The sequence below is a fragment of the Podarcis melisellensis genome, assembly GCF_964234715.1.
Source record: "Podarcis melisellensis genome assembly, chromosome: 18".
Classification (NCBI taxonomy): domain Eukaryota; kingdom Metazoa; phylum Chordata; class Lepidosauria; order Squamata; family Lacertidae; genus Podarcis; species Podarcis melisellensis.
The window spans coordinates 4,055,254-4,069,098 of record NC_138536.1 but is presented as its reverse complement, the minus strand read 5'-3'; the positions used below and the strand labels follow the sequence as shown (position 1 = coordinate 4,069,098).

Genomic DNA, 13,845 nt, shown 5'->3' with positions numbered 1-13,845 from the left:
CTCCTGCAGGAGAGCGTTCCAGAATTTATTTCTGTGATGCATGAAGAAGACTTCTTTTTATATCCCATCTTGAATCATCTAACGCTCAGCTTCACTGGAAGGCTGCGAGGTCGGCCCTACGTGATTCTGCAAACTTTTGTCACACCGCCTCTTCAACTTTTCCGTCGTTCGAGCTCCGGTTGCAAATGCCGTCACCGCAGCAGACAGAGCAGGATGAAGCCAGGGAATGAGAATCATAGGACCACAGAATTGTGGAGTTAGAAGGGACCCCCCCCCCCGAGGATAATCTGGTCCAATATCCTGCGATGCAGGGATCTCAACTAAAGTATCCATGACAGAGAGTCAGGTGGGCACTGAATACAGTGGCAGCTCTGGTTACATACGCTTCAGGTTACAGACTCCGCTAACCCAGAAATGTTACCTTGGGTTAAGAACTTTGCTTCAGGATGAGAACAGAAATCGTGCTCCGGCGGCGCAGCAGCAGTGGGAAGCCCCATTAGCTAGAGTGGTGCTTCAGGTTAAGAACAGTTTCAGGTTAAGAACAGGCCTCCGGAACGAATTAAGTACGTAACCAGAGGTACCACTGTACAGGGAGATCACGTCATTGCTGCTAGCAGCACAGCTGTTTGACTTCACCCCCGGAGCTGTGCGCCACTGTCTCTTGAGACTGACAGATGCCAGCAGGACGTAACGCATATATAAATGCAGGTCCCTTGCCTGAAACCCTGGAGAGTCGCATCCCGTCGGTACAGATGTTTCTGAGCTGGATGTGCCATGATATTAAGAACATGAGACTCTTAATCTCAGTGGGTTCAAGCTCCGTGTTGAGCAAAATAATAATAAATTATTGTCACTACACCACCTGTGTGCAGTGAAATTAAACAAGCCCCCCCCCCATATACTCAGTCCTGATTGCGCTCTGTGTGCTTGTCAGAAGTCAATTACACCACTATTTTTTTCTATTCAACAGCCCACGGATAAAAACTGTTCTTTAACCTGTTGGCGCGGCTGACTATACTATGCTCCCGAAGGTAGGAGATTAAAGAAGTGCTGGCCAGGGTGTGAGTCGTCCCTAAGAATTTGCCTCGCTCTCCTGAGGCAGCGGTCTCCCACGATGTCATCTAGCAAACTCCGGGGACAGCCCATGATGTCATGTGCTGTATTCGCCACCCTCTGTAGGGACTTCCTGTCCGCGGCTGTCAAACCAGCGTGCCACACTGTAATACAGTATGAAAGGACACTTTCTATTGTGGCATTTTTGTTTGACATTGTCCTTTCGCAAGACTCTGAGGAAATGGGAGTCTCTGTCAGGTCTTCCTAACCACCTGGGTTGTATTGAATTTCCAAGTGAGGTCTTCACTAAGGTAAACTCCCAGGAATTTAAAGGAAGAAGAAGAAGAAGGAGTTTGGGTTTGATATCCCGCCTTTCCCTCCCTTTAAGGAGTCTCAAAGCGGCTAACATTTTCCTTTCCCTTCCTCCCCCACAACAAACACTCTGTGAGGTGAGTGGGGCTGAGAGACTTCAGAGAAGTGTGACTGGCCCAAGGTCACCCAGCAGCTGCAGGTGGAGGAGCGGAGACGCGAACCTGGTCCCCCAGATTACGAGACTACCGCTCTTAACCACTGCACCACACTGGCTCTCTCCACACAGCCCCCCCCCCCCCGATATACAACGGGGCTAGTTCCCCTCTCTTCCTCCAAAAGTCCAATACCACCTCCTCCTATTTAGGTGCAAGTTGTTCTCTAGGCACCATGTGGAGACTTTTTGAACCTCCTCCCGATACACTGATTCATCTCCACCTGTAACTAGACCCATTGTGGTGGTATCATCTGCAAATTTAATAATTGCAGTGGATTGATCAGATGAAATAAAGTCATAGGTATACAACGAGTACAGGATTCCTGCATTTCAGGAGGTTGGTCTGGATGAGCCTTGGAGTTCCCTTCCAACGCTACAATTCTATGACTCTCCTTTGGGGGATAGGATAATAATAAGAATAATTTATTATTTACACCCCACCCATCTGGCTGAGTTTCCCCAGCCACTCTGGGCGGCTCCCAATCGAGTGTTAAAAACAATACAGCAGGACATTCCTATTTATTTCGTTCAAAGCTACAAGGACTGGAGTCTGGCTCCGTTCTACAGCTCCGTGGCAGGCCGCCTGCTCTGAATGCAGACGGTCCCGGGTTCAATTCCCCGGGAGGGCTGGGGAAAGAACCTGCTGCATGAAGACCTGGCGAGCCGCTGCCAGTCAGTGCAGACAATACTGAATCAAATAGACCCAACGGCTCTGGCTCAACAGCAAGCAGCATCCTATGTCCCCATCGGAAAAAGCTCCCAAGGTGCCTGGATTTTAAAGCTGGTGATGAACCCCCAGAACCCGCCACCGAGGAGTCCTAACCCCTGCCAAGACCTGAAAGAAAGCTGCATACCGTCTGTTTCCTCGGTTGCCCCGGCCGTTTCACGAAAGCCGCGCCGAGCCCAAACATCCCCGCAGCCGCCGAGATCCGCGAGCCCCGACGGCGCAAGGGATCCCTCCCCGCGTGACGCTCCTCCTGGAACCTGATTTTCTGTTGGGGCAGGCAGCTCAGAGCTTCTCCCGAGCGTATCGGGGCCTCCTTGCCAAAGTCAACATTCAACACACCTGACCCACCTTCAAAGGAGTCCCCCTCCGCACACCTCAATTATTCTTTTGCAACGAAACCTTCCCGGGGAGTTGTCAGCAGCTAGGCGCTCGGCTCCCTGTGCCGTGAAGAAAAGAAACCTCGGGTAAACTCAGTTCCCAGTGTCGTGCAGAGAAGGCCTCCCTCCGGCAAGAGAAAAGAGGCATGCCTATAGTTTGCTGGAAAATCCAGGGTTTCTCCGTGCCCTGCCCTAGGGCAGAACAGAGCCTGATTTGCTGGTTTTGCTGACAGCAGCGTCAAACCCTCGCAGGGAGAAGAGTCAGATAAGAGGTGATGACTTGATTTTCTAAAGAAGACGCACAATGGGTTCAAGCCTGACGAGAAGCCACAGGGACCCCAGCACCTAATCCTGGCTACGTGGAGGAGGCTGGCTGCAAGTTCCTTCGTGTCGAAGTAAGGGCGAAGGCTCAGAAACACCCGTCAGCGTTTATGATATCCCAGAGGTCCCGAGTTCCAATCCCACTCTGCTCACTGGGCAATCCTTGGTCAGCTTCCTACGCTCGGCCTAACCTACCTCGCAGGGTTGTTTGGAGGATATTATTAAGATTTATTTACTGCCCTTCATCACAAGAGCTCTGGGTGGTTCAAAACACAAGCGAACGGTCAAAATGAAAACAACAGCAAACCCCATCCCACAAACGCATTTGAAAGGATGTAGTATATGTAGTAGTAGGATGTAGTAGTATAGCCTTAGAGAACCAAAAAAAATGCAAAATACAGTTGTACCTCAGAAGTCAAACGGAACCCGTTCCAGAAGTCCGTTCGACTTCCAAAACGTTCAGAAACCAAAGCACAGCTTCTGATTGGCTGCAGGAAGCTCTTGCAGCCAATCGGAAGCCCCGCTAGACGTTCGGGTTCCAAAGAACGTTCGAAAACTGGAACACTCACTTCCGGGAGGTTTGCGGCATTCGGGAGCCAAAACGTTCGAGAACTAAGTTGTTCAAAAACCAAAGTATGACTGTACTAACCTTTAAGAACAATTTAAAACAGCCCCACCCCAAATAAACAATACCCTCCCCCCAGTTATAACACCATCCCCATTGAGACGATAATGTTAGCACAAGTGGGCTGGCAGACGCCCTCATTCCTACTCCAAAGAGAGGGCCCCCTTTGGTATCTCCCCCGTGCATGGATTGTACAGGGAAAACCATGCATGCCGCCCTGACCTCACAGAATAATAGAACTGCAGGGCTGGAAAGGGGTATCCAGAGTCATCTAGTCCAACCCCCTAAAATATAGGAAGAGCAAGCTATACAAGGAAACTCAGAAGGAAAGAAACCATAAGAAAGAGGCAAAAGTACATCTTCAGACTAAACTTAATTAGCTTAAGGGACTCACTGCCACAAGAGGCAGCCACACGTCACTTAGGCAGCTTTCTATATTCCTACATACTTTTCAGATTTATGCATTTGACTGATTTTACAATCATTTCGACATTTCAAAACCTGACTTCCTTCCCCCACTTTCTGAGGCTCCTTAAATTTACTTCTTAATACCTTCTGCATATCCAAAATAACTTAGTTTGTTCCATTTATTCATCTTCTTTAAACATATGCTCTTGTGAAACTGCAGGTTATTACAATAATCCTGCCGAGGTTTCAATCTGTAGCTTTCTATATTCCTGTGCCTCCTGATGCTGTCCACACGGCTCGGTTGTAACGAAGCTGAGCAAGCCTTCCAGGCTGGAAGGCAAAACTGGGGCAGCCTCCCAGAATCATAGCATTGGAAGGGACCCCACGGGTCATCTAGCCCAACCCCCCGCAACTCAGGAACGTCAGCGGGCCCCGTTTCAAAATCTGGGCCACACAGATGCCAAAGCGTGTCGCAACAGCCCAGGAAGAGGTCAGGAGTTTGCGGCACGCCTGGTGTCCCCGCACACGGCAAATCAGCTTTCGAAAGAGCTCGCCTGCCACACCCCAGAGCCAGCTGCCTTCAGGGCATCAGACAGCTAGCAAGGCTCAGCCACACCCTTGGCCAGAGGGGGTGTTGTGGGCTCCTTTTAAGGAAGGCGCTCCAGGAAATGAATCAGAACAGCTGGGCTTACTACAGGGGCGCTCATTCATTGGAGATTTCCAACCAATTAATCACCCCACCTTTCAAAAAAGGGGGAAGAAAGGAAAAAGGACCTCAAGGGAGGAGCCATGGGGCAGGGGAGAAACGACAGGAAAGTACCATATTTTTTGCTCTATAAGACTCCCCTTTTCCCTCCTAAAAAGTAAGGGGAAATGTGTGTGCGTCTTATGGAGCGAATGCAGGCTGCGCAGCTATCCCAGAAGCCAGAACAGCAAGAGGCATTGCTGCTTTCACTGCGCAGCGATCCCTCTTGCTGTTCTGGCTTCTGAGATTCAGAATATTTTTCTTTCTTTCTTGTTTTCCTCCTCCAAAAACTAGGTACGTCTTGTGGTCTGGTGCGTCTTATAGAGCGAAAAATACGGTATGTACTGTACAGTGGGGAGCAAACCCTCCTGGCAAATCTAACTCTTATCGAGGTGGAGGCAAGGGGTGCAGTTGAGTGGGAGGGCCTGAGCTTTGCTTGAAGGTGGTCCCAGGTTTGAATCCCCAGCATCGCCACAGCTGATCAGTGCAAAGAACACTAAGTCAGCTTCAAGCAGCCCTGTCTTCTACATGCAGCACAGGTGCTCTGCCGCAGAACTACAGCCTTCTCTTGGAGGAGGAAGTAGCCGAGGGGAAGGAACAGCCGCAAGAAAGAAGAGTCTAGTGTTTCTTTAAGGAAGAAGAAGTGGTATCTTCGCTATTCTGACAGGCGGAACGGGGACTCCTCGGAGGCAGGCCAGCCCCATGCACAAGTCTTTGAAGACAACGCAAACTCCTTCCCCTGTCCAGCTAGCTTCCAGAAACTCGGGGCCAGGCCAAGTACAGTGGTACCTCGGGTTACATACGCTTCGGGTTACATACGCTTCAGGTTACAGACTCCACTAACCCAGAAATAGTACCTCGGGTTAAGAACTTTGCTTCAGGATGAGAACAGAAATCGTGCAGCAGCGGCACGGCAGCAGTGGGAGGCCCCATTAGATAAGCGGTGCTTCAGGTTAAGAACAGTTTCAGGTTAAGAACAGACCTCCAGAACGAATAAAGTTCTTAACCTGAGGTACCACAGTACGGGCAAACAGGGGGACCTATTTCCATGGGACCAAGGAAGCTGGCCGTCATTAAGGAGAAGCTGCCCCAGTGAGAACTCTGATCAGCAGAGGAGGGAGGGGGCCAGGCCTCAAGACCCGAAGGGCAAAAGTGCTGAACCCTCCAACCCTTTGGCCTGAGGACTGGAAGCTTAACAAGGATTTTTTATTTTAAAGAAAAGGAACGGCTTGTATTTTGAGTGGTCTCTGTCCCAGCGTGCGGAAAAGGGACATTTGGGCAATTGGTCCGCCCTCATAAAGAACACACCCCTGCTGAGAAACCACTCAACAGGTGGGAGGAACTGCGCTTCCTTCAGGACAGCGATAACCAGGACAGGGTCAGAGGTCTGCTTCCAGGAACACTATAAGTAAGTGGATGAATCACAGAAGAGAGAGAGGAGAAAAGTCCATCTTCTCCTGTACATCTTCTTGCGATCGGGGAACAAGAGGAAGCGATACAGCCAAGGGAATCTGCCCCCTCCTCGTCCACAGCATGGACGAGGGAGGTCAGGATGCAGAGGGTGACAGAACCATTAGAGAAGAGGGTGCTCTGTCCTTCTGAAGGAGAAGCCCCCCCCCCCCCGCATACAGGAGTCTGGAGAGGGGAGAAAAACAAAGCGCAGGCCGGAAGGGCTCAGAGATAAGATTTGCGGAAGGTCTCTCTGTCTGGCCGATGACCAATAAGTCAAAGAGGGGTTGAAGGATGAGTAGGGAGAAAGAAATGGGATGGAGGGGAGGAAGTAAGTTCACATTCCTGTATTGCCGGGGGGGGGGGGGTTGAATTAGATGACCCAACTCTACAATTCTAGAATTCTAGAGTTGCCCCTCCCATTCCAATTACAGTGGTACCTTGGGTTACATACGCTTCAGGTTACAGACTCCACTAACCCAGAAATATTGCCTCAGGTTAAGAACTTTGCTTCAGGATGAGAACAGAAATTGTGCTCTGGCAGCAAGGCGGCAGCAGGAGGCCCCGTTAGCTAAAGTGGTGCTTCAGGTTAAGAACAGTTTCAGGTTAAGTACGGACCTCCGGAACGAATTAAGTACTTAACCCAAGGTACCACTGTACTGGAGGGGTTGTTGAACTAGTTAAGACCCCGCTTTAGCTTCCCAACCCCTCTGTCGAAGCAGAGTTCTTTGCTTTTAAAAAACACATATATATGATGTAACAACGCGCACCGACAGGTGTGTATTCGATTTCCGAAGAAGCAGCTTTATCCTCCAAGTCCTCCACGGAGGTCCCTCAACCACCAGTCACCCCCAATTTGGGGAGAAGCAAGGAAACGGAGGGAACCACAAGGGGAAGTAGGAAGGAACACACACACAAATGAAACACAGGGGGTGCTGGATTAGTGAACAGAAGCCAGTGAAAATTTGTGGAGAGGTAGAATAAAACTTCTCCAGCTCGACCCTCCTGCCACCACAACACCATCTACTGGCCGGAACAACCATAGAAGCGGTATCATCCCGCTGTAAACCGTCCCAGCTTCCTCCACGGGGAGCTCCTGGAAGCTGGAGTTCACGACGGGCGACCCCCCAACAAAACTACAAAGGTTTAACAATACACCCCACTTCTCAGGGAGCTTTGGGAACCATAGCACCACATGGGGAGAGACCGGGTCCCCTAACAACTCTCGGCACCCTTATCAAAGTACAGCTCTTGACTCTTTTGGGGGAGGGAGCAGGGAAGTAGCGGCTGTTTAAAGTGGGACGGATTGCTTTAGAGTCAGGTAACAGGTAAAGCCCCCCCCCCACGGTTAAAGTTACAGTGCAAATGGGGGGGGTGTCTCTCTCACACACCTTTGGGGAATGAACTCATCCCACCCTTCCCATTGGGAAAGCAGAAAGCCTTAGGAGAATGGCCCCACCAACTCAAAACCAATCCACCTTTCGGCGAGGGACTCTCCTTGGGCTCCCCTATACCCCCCCAAAAATACAACCCCCAAATTGCTCCCTCCTTGAAATAACACCCCCCCCAAAAAGAGGAGTTGTGGGGGGGGGAGAAGGGGAAACGAGGGGGGCTGCCTTCCATCCCCTCCCCATGGGACCCGAGAGAGGACTAGGATTTGGGGAAAGGGGGGCAAGCAGGGGAGGACAGACACCCCCTCCCCAATACAAGTTGGGGGTTGAGGAGGCTGAACTTGGGGGGGTATTGTAGTGACGTCGCTGAAGGGGAGGAGCTTGGGGAGGGAGGGAAAGGGGAGCAGCTCAGCTGGAAGGGGCGCAGGGAGCGGGCAGGTGGGGGGGCTGGCTTGAGGGGGCGTTGCTGACGTCACTGTAGTGGGAGGGGTCATGGGGGAGGGGAGGGGGTCGCTCTCACCTTGACTTCGCCCTCCTCCTCCCGACTAACGTGCGTGAAGGCCGGCGGGCGGGGAGGGAGGGACGGAGGCGAGGGGCCAGGCCGGGCGGCCGCTGCTGCCGCCGCTTCAGCCCGAGCTCAGGGCTCCCGGCTCCCCTCGGCTGGCTGGCTCGGGCTCTCGCCGACTTCCGGGTTCGCCATCTTGGAGGAGGCGGGCGCGGACTTCCGGCCCGGAAAAAGAGGGCGGGAGGGAGGAGCCGCCGAGCTGTGACGACACTTCCGGGTTCCCTCCCTCGCTTCTCAGGACATTCTGTGGCTTCTCCTACTTAGGAGGAAGCTGGGGGAGGCGGGAGGGGCTGGGTTTTTTAAAATAAATAAATATGCAGTGTTAAAGTCGCGCTGGGGTATTGTTACCCCAGTACTTTCAATACAGTACTTTCAATATATACTGTATTTTTTTTATTTATCTACGTTGTTGTGACTTTAATACCTTTTATAATATACAGTACTTTCAATATATATTCTATTTTTCTTTTCAATATATATTGTATTTTTTTTATCTACGTTGTTGTGATTTTAATACTTTTTATAATATATTCAAAATTCCTCTATATTTGTATGTTATGTATATCTCTATCTTTTGTAGATTTGTGTGCTATAATATTAATACGTAATAATAGTAATAATAATAATAATATTTTATTTATACCCCACCCATCTGGCTGGCTTTCCGCAGCCACTCTGGACGGCTTCCAGCAAAATATTTAAAAGGTAAAGGGACCCCTGACCATTAGGTCCAGTCGTGGCTGACTCTGGGGTTGTGGCGCTCATCTCGCTCTATTGGCTGAGAGAGCCGGCGTACAGCTTCCGGGTCATGTGGCCAGCAGGACTAAGCCGCTTCTGGCGAACCAGAGCAGCGCACGGAAACGCCGTTTACCTTCCCGCCAGAGCGGTACCTATTTATCTACTTGCACTCTGACGTGCTAGGTTGGCAGGAGCAGGGACCGAGCAACGGGAGCTCACCCGGCGGGGATTCGAACCTCCGACCTTCTGATCGGCAAGTCCTAGGCTCTGTGGTTTAACCCACAGCGCCACCCGTGTCCTACGTCCTATGTAGATATGTACTATGATACATCACTTAAAAAACAAAGTCCTAGGCTCTGTGGTTTAACCCCTGATATACGATATACAATATCTTTATTGTGATTGTCCCATGCAGAACAATGAAATTGAAAAACTACCGGTACATAAAACATTCAAAAAACCCTAAAAACTCTGAAACCCTGTTTCTAACACCCTAAAACCTCTGAAACCCCATTAGAGACCCCTTATGCTGCGTTTAGAGCCAGAATTGTATTTGCGTAGAAACTGTTTCTCAGGCGGCTAGTCCTGGTCTTTATAACCCTATACCTTCTTCCAGAAGGCAGAAGCTCAAAGAGATCATTTCCGGGGTGCGTACTATCCTGCACTATCTCTGCCGCTTTCTTATGGCACCTGACAGCATAGATTTGATCTAAGGTGGGAAGAGTGCTCTCAATTATTCTCTCTGCAGTCTTTACAACCCTGGACAGCATTGTTTTTTCCCTGGCCGTGCAGCTCCCAAACCACACACACAGACCATAAGTTAATACACTCCACAGTGCAATGGTAAAATGCCGTCAACAGGTACTTTGAGAGATTGTTTGTGTGTTAGGTATATCTCTGTGTTATATCTTTTTTAGATTTGTGTGCAATGATAATAATATGTAATAATAGTAATAATAATATTTTATTCATACCCTGCCTATCCCAGGGACTGTGGGGCTTCCAACAAAATATTAAAATACAATAATTCATCAAATATTAAAAGCTTCCCTAAAGATGGCTGCCTTCAGATGTCTTCTAAAAGTCAGGTAGTTGTTTATTTCTTTGACATCTGGCGACATATCTATAATATGTTATAGAGTAATAATCTACATTATTATTCTATACAGGCTTCCTCAAACTCCAGATGTTTTGAGACTACAATTCCCATCATCCCTGACCACTGGTCCTGCTAGCTGGGGATAATGGGAGTTGTAGGCCTAAAAACATCTGGAGGGCCAAGTTTGAGGAAGCCTGATTATATATGGTAAACCCCAAGTATAGATGGAATAGCCCGCAGGTTGAACTCCAACTCCCATCAGCCCTGGCCAGAAGACCCCTTGCGAGGCATTATGGGAACTGAAGTTCAGGATGGCCATTTTCCCCGCCCCTGTGGACTACGTGCGCCTTCCGGCCGGGGCGATCTCTCCGCCACGTGCCATCTCTATAGTTGGAGAGACCCCTTTGGCAATAGACTGGGGGCGGGGCGCCAGATGGGAGGTGCTTAGGTGGTCTCGCAGAAGTGATCCCAAAGATACTCTGATAACAGGAATCTAAATACAGTAATCCAATAGCAGGAATCTTTTTTTTAATCCAACATGAGGCTCAAACCCACGACCCTGAGATTCAGAGTCTCACGCTCTTACCGGCTGAGCTATCCCAGCCGTCAAATAACCGAGGGTCATGGGAAGTGATGTAGAGAACAAGGATGTGCTCCTGACCCGAGTGGCTGGGGAGACTCAGTCAGATGGGTGGGGTATAAGTAATAAATTATTATTATTATTATCATTATTACTATCTAGCTATCTTTATAGAAGTGGGTGGCTAAGCTGGATGGGGGGGGAGTCGAGGGGAGTGGGCGGAATGAAGCTTAGGGAACGCACGCAGGGAATTGTTCTTAATTGTTTGGAGCTAGGCAGCGACAGTAGTCAGTAATAATAATACACTTTGCAATTTTAAATGGCCTTAACCTGTTTCTAATTTAATTGTGTTTTCATATTAAAGTTGTGTTTTGGTTTTCGTAGCTTGCCCGTTCTTTAAAATGTATAGAAAGCAGGAACAACAACAACATACAAAAACAACAACATCCAGGCTTTTTCCCAGGCTTGCCAAATAGTTAAACAAACCTTAGTTCATTAATCATTTCATTCTGATTAATTCATTCCAACTGATTGACATTATTATTATTATTATTATTATTATTATTATTATGCATATAGCAACAGCAGTAGGCATGTTGTTGCCATAAATTAAAAACTGAATTGTTACGATTGGCTGTTTAATCATTTTGTATTGTTTTTACTACTAAATTTATTACAATGTCTTGTGTTTGTCTTTCACCCAAGTTAAATTGGACATTTAAATTTTTATCCTTGCAGTTTTCCTTAGGACAGAATTGTTAATTTGTCGTTTAATGGGCCCGTCTGTGTGGGTTTGTGAAGTTTTGTAACTATTGTTTTTCTCCATTTATTTTTATTACTTCCCCTGTCGGGGATTGAAAACATCCACTGAAGCGTGGGCCATAAATACTGTACATAAATGAATATAAATAAATAAAGTTAACTTGTTGGTGGATTATTTATTGCTATTTTATTATTATTTATAGTTTGCTATTTATCTATTTCATTATACAATGGGTCGTTAAAGTGTTGTGCATACTGACAGAGAGGTTAAAAAACAATAACAATGAGTCTGCATAAATTAAGCATGGCTGGGTCCTTCTGCCTGAATCCTTCTGCATTCCAGGCTGGTGTCCTCCCACTGAACTATGATCCTCCAGAGACCTCTAAGTAGATCCCGTCCTACTTCCCATTACTAAGAGGTAAAGGGACCCCTGACTATTAGGTCCAGTCGTGGCCGACTCTGGGGTTGCAGCGCTCATCTCGCTTTACTGGCTGACGGAGCCGGCGAACAGCTTCCGGGTCATGTGGCCAGCATGACTAAGCCGCTTCTGGCAAACCAGAGCAGCACACGGAAACACCGTTTACCTTCCTGCCGGAGGGGTGCCTATTTATCTACTTGCACTTTGAGGTGCTTTCAAACTGCTAGGTTGGCAGGAGCAGGGACCGAGCCGCTGACCTTCTGATCGGCAAGTCCTAGGCTCTGTGGTTTAGACCACAGCGCCACCCACGTCCCTTCCCATTACTAGGGGGTCTTAAACCATCCCTGATCTGATCTCTGCCCTTACCTTGGAAGTCTGGCTTCTCTGACCTGCTCCTTCCGAGGTGAGGATCCAGAAGTAGCCTCTTGTTTACTCTCCACACAAAGTCAGAATTCTTCACCGGACTATCTAGTTTCACTTTCTCCTTTGTCAGCCCTGAAGCTGCAGTAGGAAGTGGCAGAAGCTACAGAAGGAGACAGTAGTCTTTTATTATTGTTGACATTATTTTATTTTATTTGAATACAGTGGTACCTCGGGTTAAGTACTTAATTCGTTCCAGAGGTCCGTACTTAACCTGAAACTGTTCTTAACCTGAAGCACCACTTTAGCTCATGGGGCCTCCTGCTGCCGCCGCGCCGCCGGAGCACAATTTCTGTTCTCATCCTGAAGCAAAGTTCTTAACCTGAAGCACTATTTCTGGGTTAGCAGAGTCTGTAACCTGAAGCGTCTGTAACCCGAGGTACCACTGTATTTAGAATCCCCTCTTTTGTAAACGTTGGGCAAAATATTCCTGCATTGCAGAGGGCTGGACGAGATGCTCCCCATAGTCCCTTCCAACTCTCCAATTCTGTGATTCTATAATGGCATGGGACTTTTGTCTGTGGTTCTCTGAGGCTGCTGCCCTCATTTGAGAGTTGGGGGCCAAGTAGAGTGTGGGCCAGGATCCTACCGGCACGTTTCTCCTTACATATGCTTCAACATTTTTCCAATGAAAATAGGGGTGTCCTATTCCATAATAGGGACACGGGTGGCGCTGTGGTGTAAACCACAGAGCCTCGGGCTTGCTGATCAGAAGGTTGGCGGTTTGAATCCCCGTGACAGGGTGAGCTCCCGTTGCTCAGTCCCTGCTCCTGCCCACCTAGCAGTTTGAAAGCAAATCGAAGTGCAAGTAGATCAATAGGTACCACTCCGGCGGGAAGGTAAGCAGGGTTTCCGTGCTCTGCTCTGGTTCGCCAGAAGCGGCTTAGTCATGCTGGCCACATGACCCTGAAGCTGTACGCTGGCTCCCTCGGCCAGTAAAGCGAGATGAGCGCCACAAACCCCAGAGTCGTCCACAACTGGACCTAACGGTCAAGGGTCCCTTTACCTTTAATTCCATAATCATTATTATTATTCCAACATAATAAATCATTGGGGGGCGCTGTGGGTAAAACCTCAGCGCCTAGGACTTGCCGATCGAAAGGTCGGCGGTTCGAATCCCTGCGGCGGGGTGCGCTCCCGCTGCTCGGTCCCAGCGCCTGCCAACCTAGCAGTTCGAAAGCACCTCCGGGTGCAAGTAGATAAATAGGGACCGCTTACCAGCGGGAAGGTAAATGGCGTTTCCGTGTGCGGCTCTGGCTCGCCAGAGCAGCGATGTCACGCTGGCCACGTGACCCGGAAGTGTCTCCGGACAGCGCTGGCCCCTGGCCTCTTAAGTGAGATGGGCGCACAACCCCAGAGTCTGTCAAGACTGGCCCGTACGGGCAGGGGTACCTTTACCTTTACCTTTTTACCAGCCGGAAGGTAAACGGCGTTCCGTGTGCTGCGCTGGCTCCCCAGATGCAGCTTGTCACGCTGGCTCCCGGTCTATAGAGTGAGATAAGCGCACAACCCTAGAGTCTGGCAAGACTGGCCCTTACAGGCAGGGGTACCTTTACCTTTTTTACCTTAATAAATCATTAAACTTTTTTTTTTAAACTTCCCTATACTGGGCTGCCTTCAGATGTCTTCTAAAGGTTGCA

The 13,845-nt window shown here is 49.1% G+C and overlaps 1 protein-coding gene across 3 annotated transcripts in view; it reads right to left on the bottom strand.

Annotated features, from left to right (window-relative positions):
* Positions 1 to 12,307, bottom strand: part of SBNO2 (strawberry notch homolog 2) — a 109,704-nt gene extending 97,397 nt beyond the window's left edge. Inside the window, exons 1-2 of one of the 3 annotated variants that reach the window (XM_081895378.1) lie at positions 12,152 to 12,292; positions 8,143 to 8,477 (exon numbers count right to left, since the gene is read on the bottom strand). The gene's annotated coding sequence lies outside the window, so the exon portion shown is untranslated. Of the gene's footprint in view, positions 1 to 8,142; positions 8,478 to 12,151 lie in introns of all 3 variants that reach the window. The other 2 variants (XM_081895379.1, XM_081895380.1) reach the window with 2 other exon arrangements.
* Between the last annotated feature and the right edge of the window lie 1,538 nt (positions 12,308 to 13,845).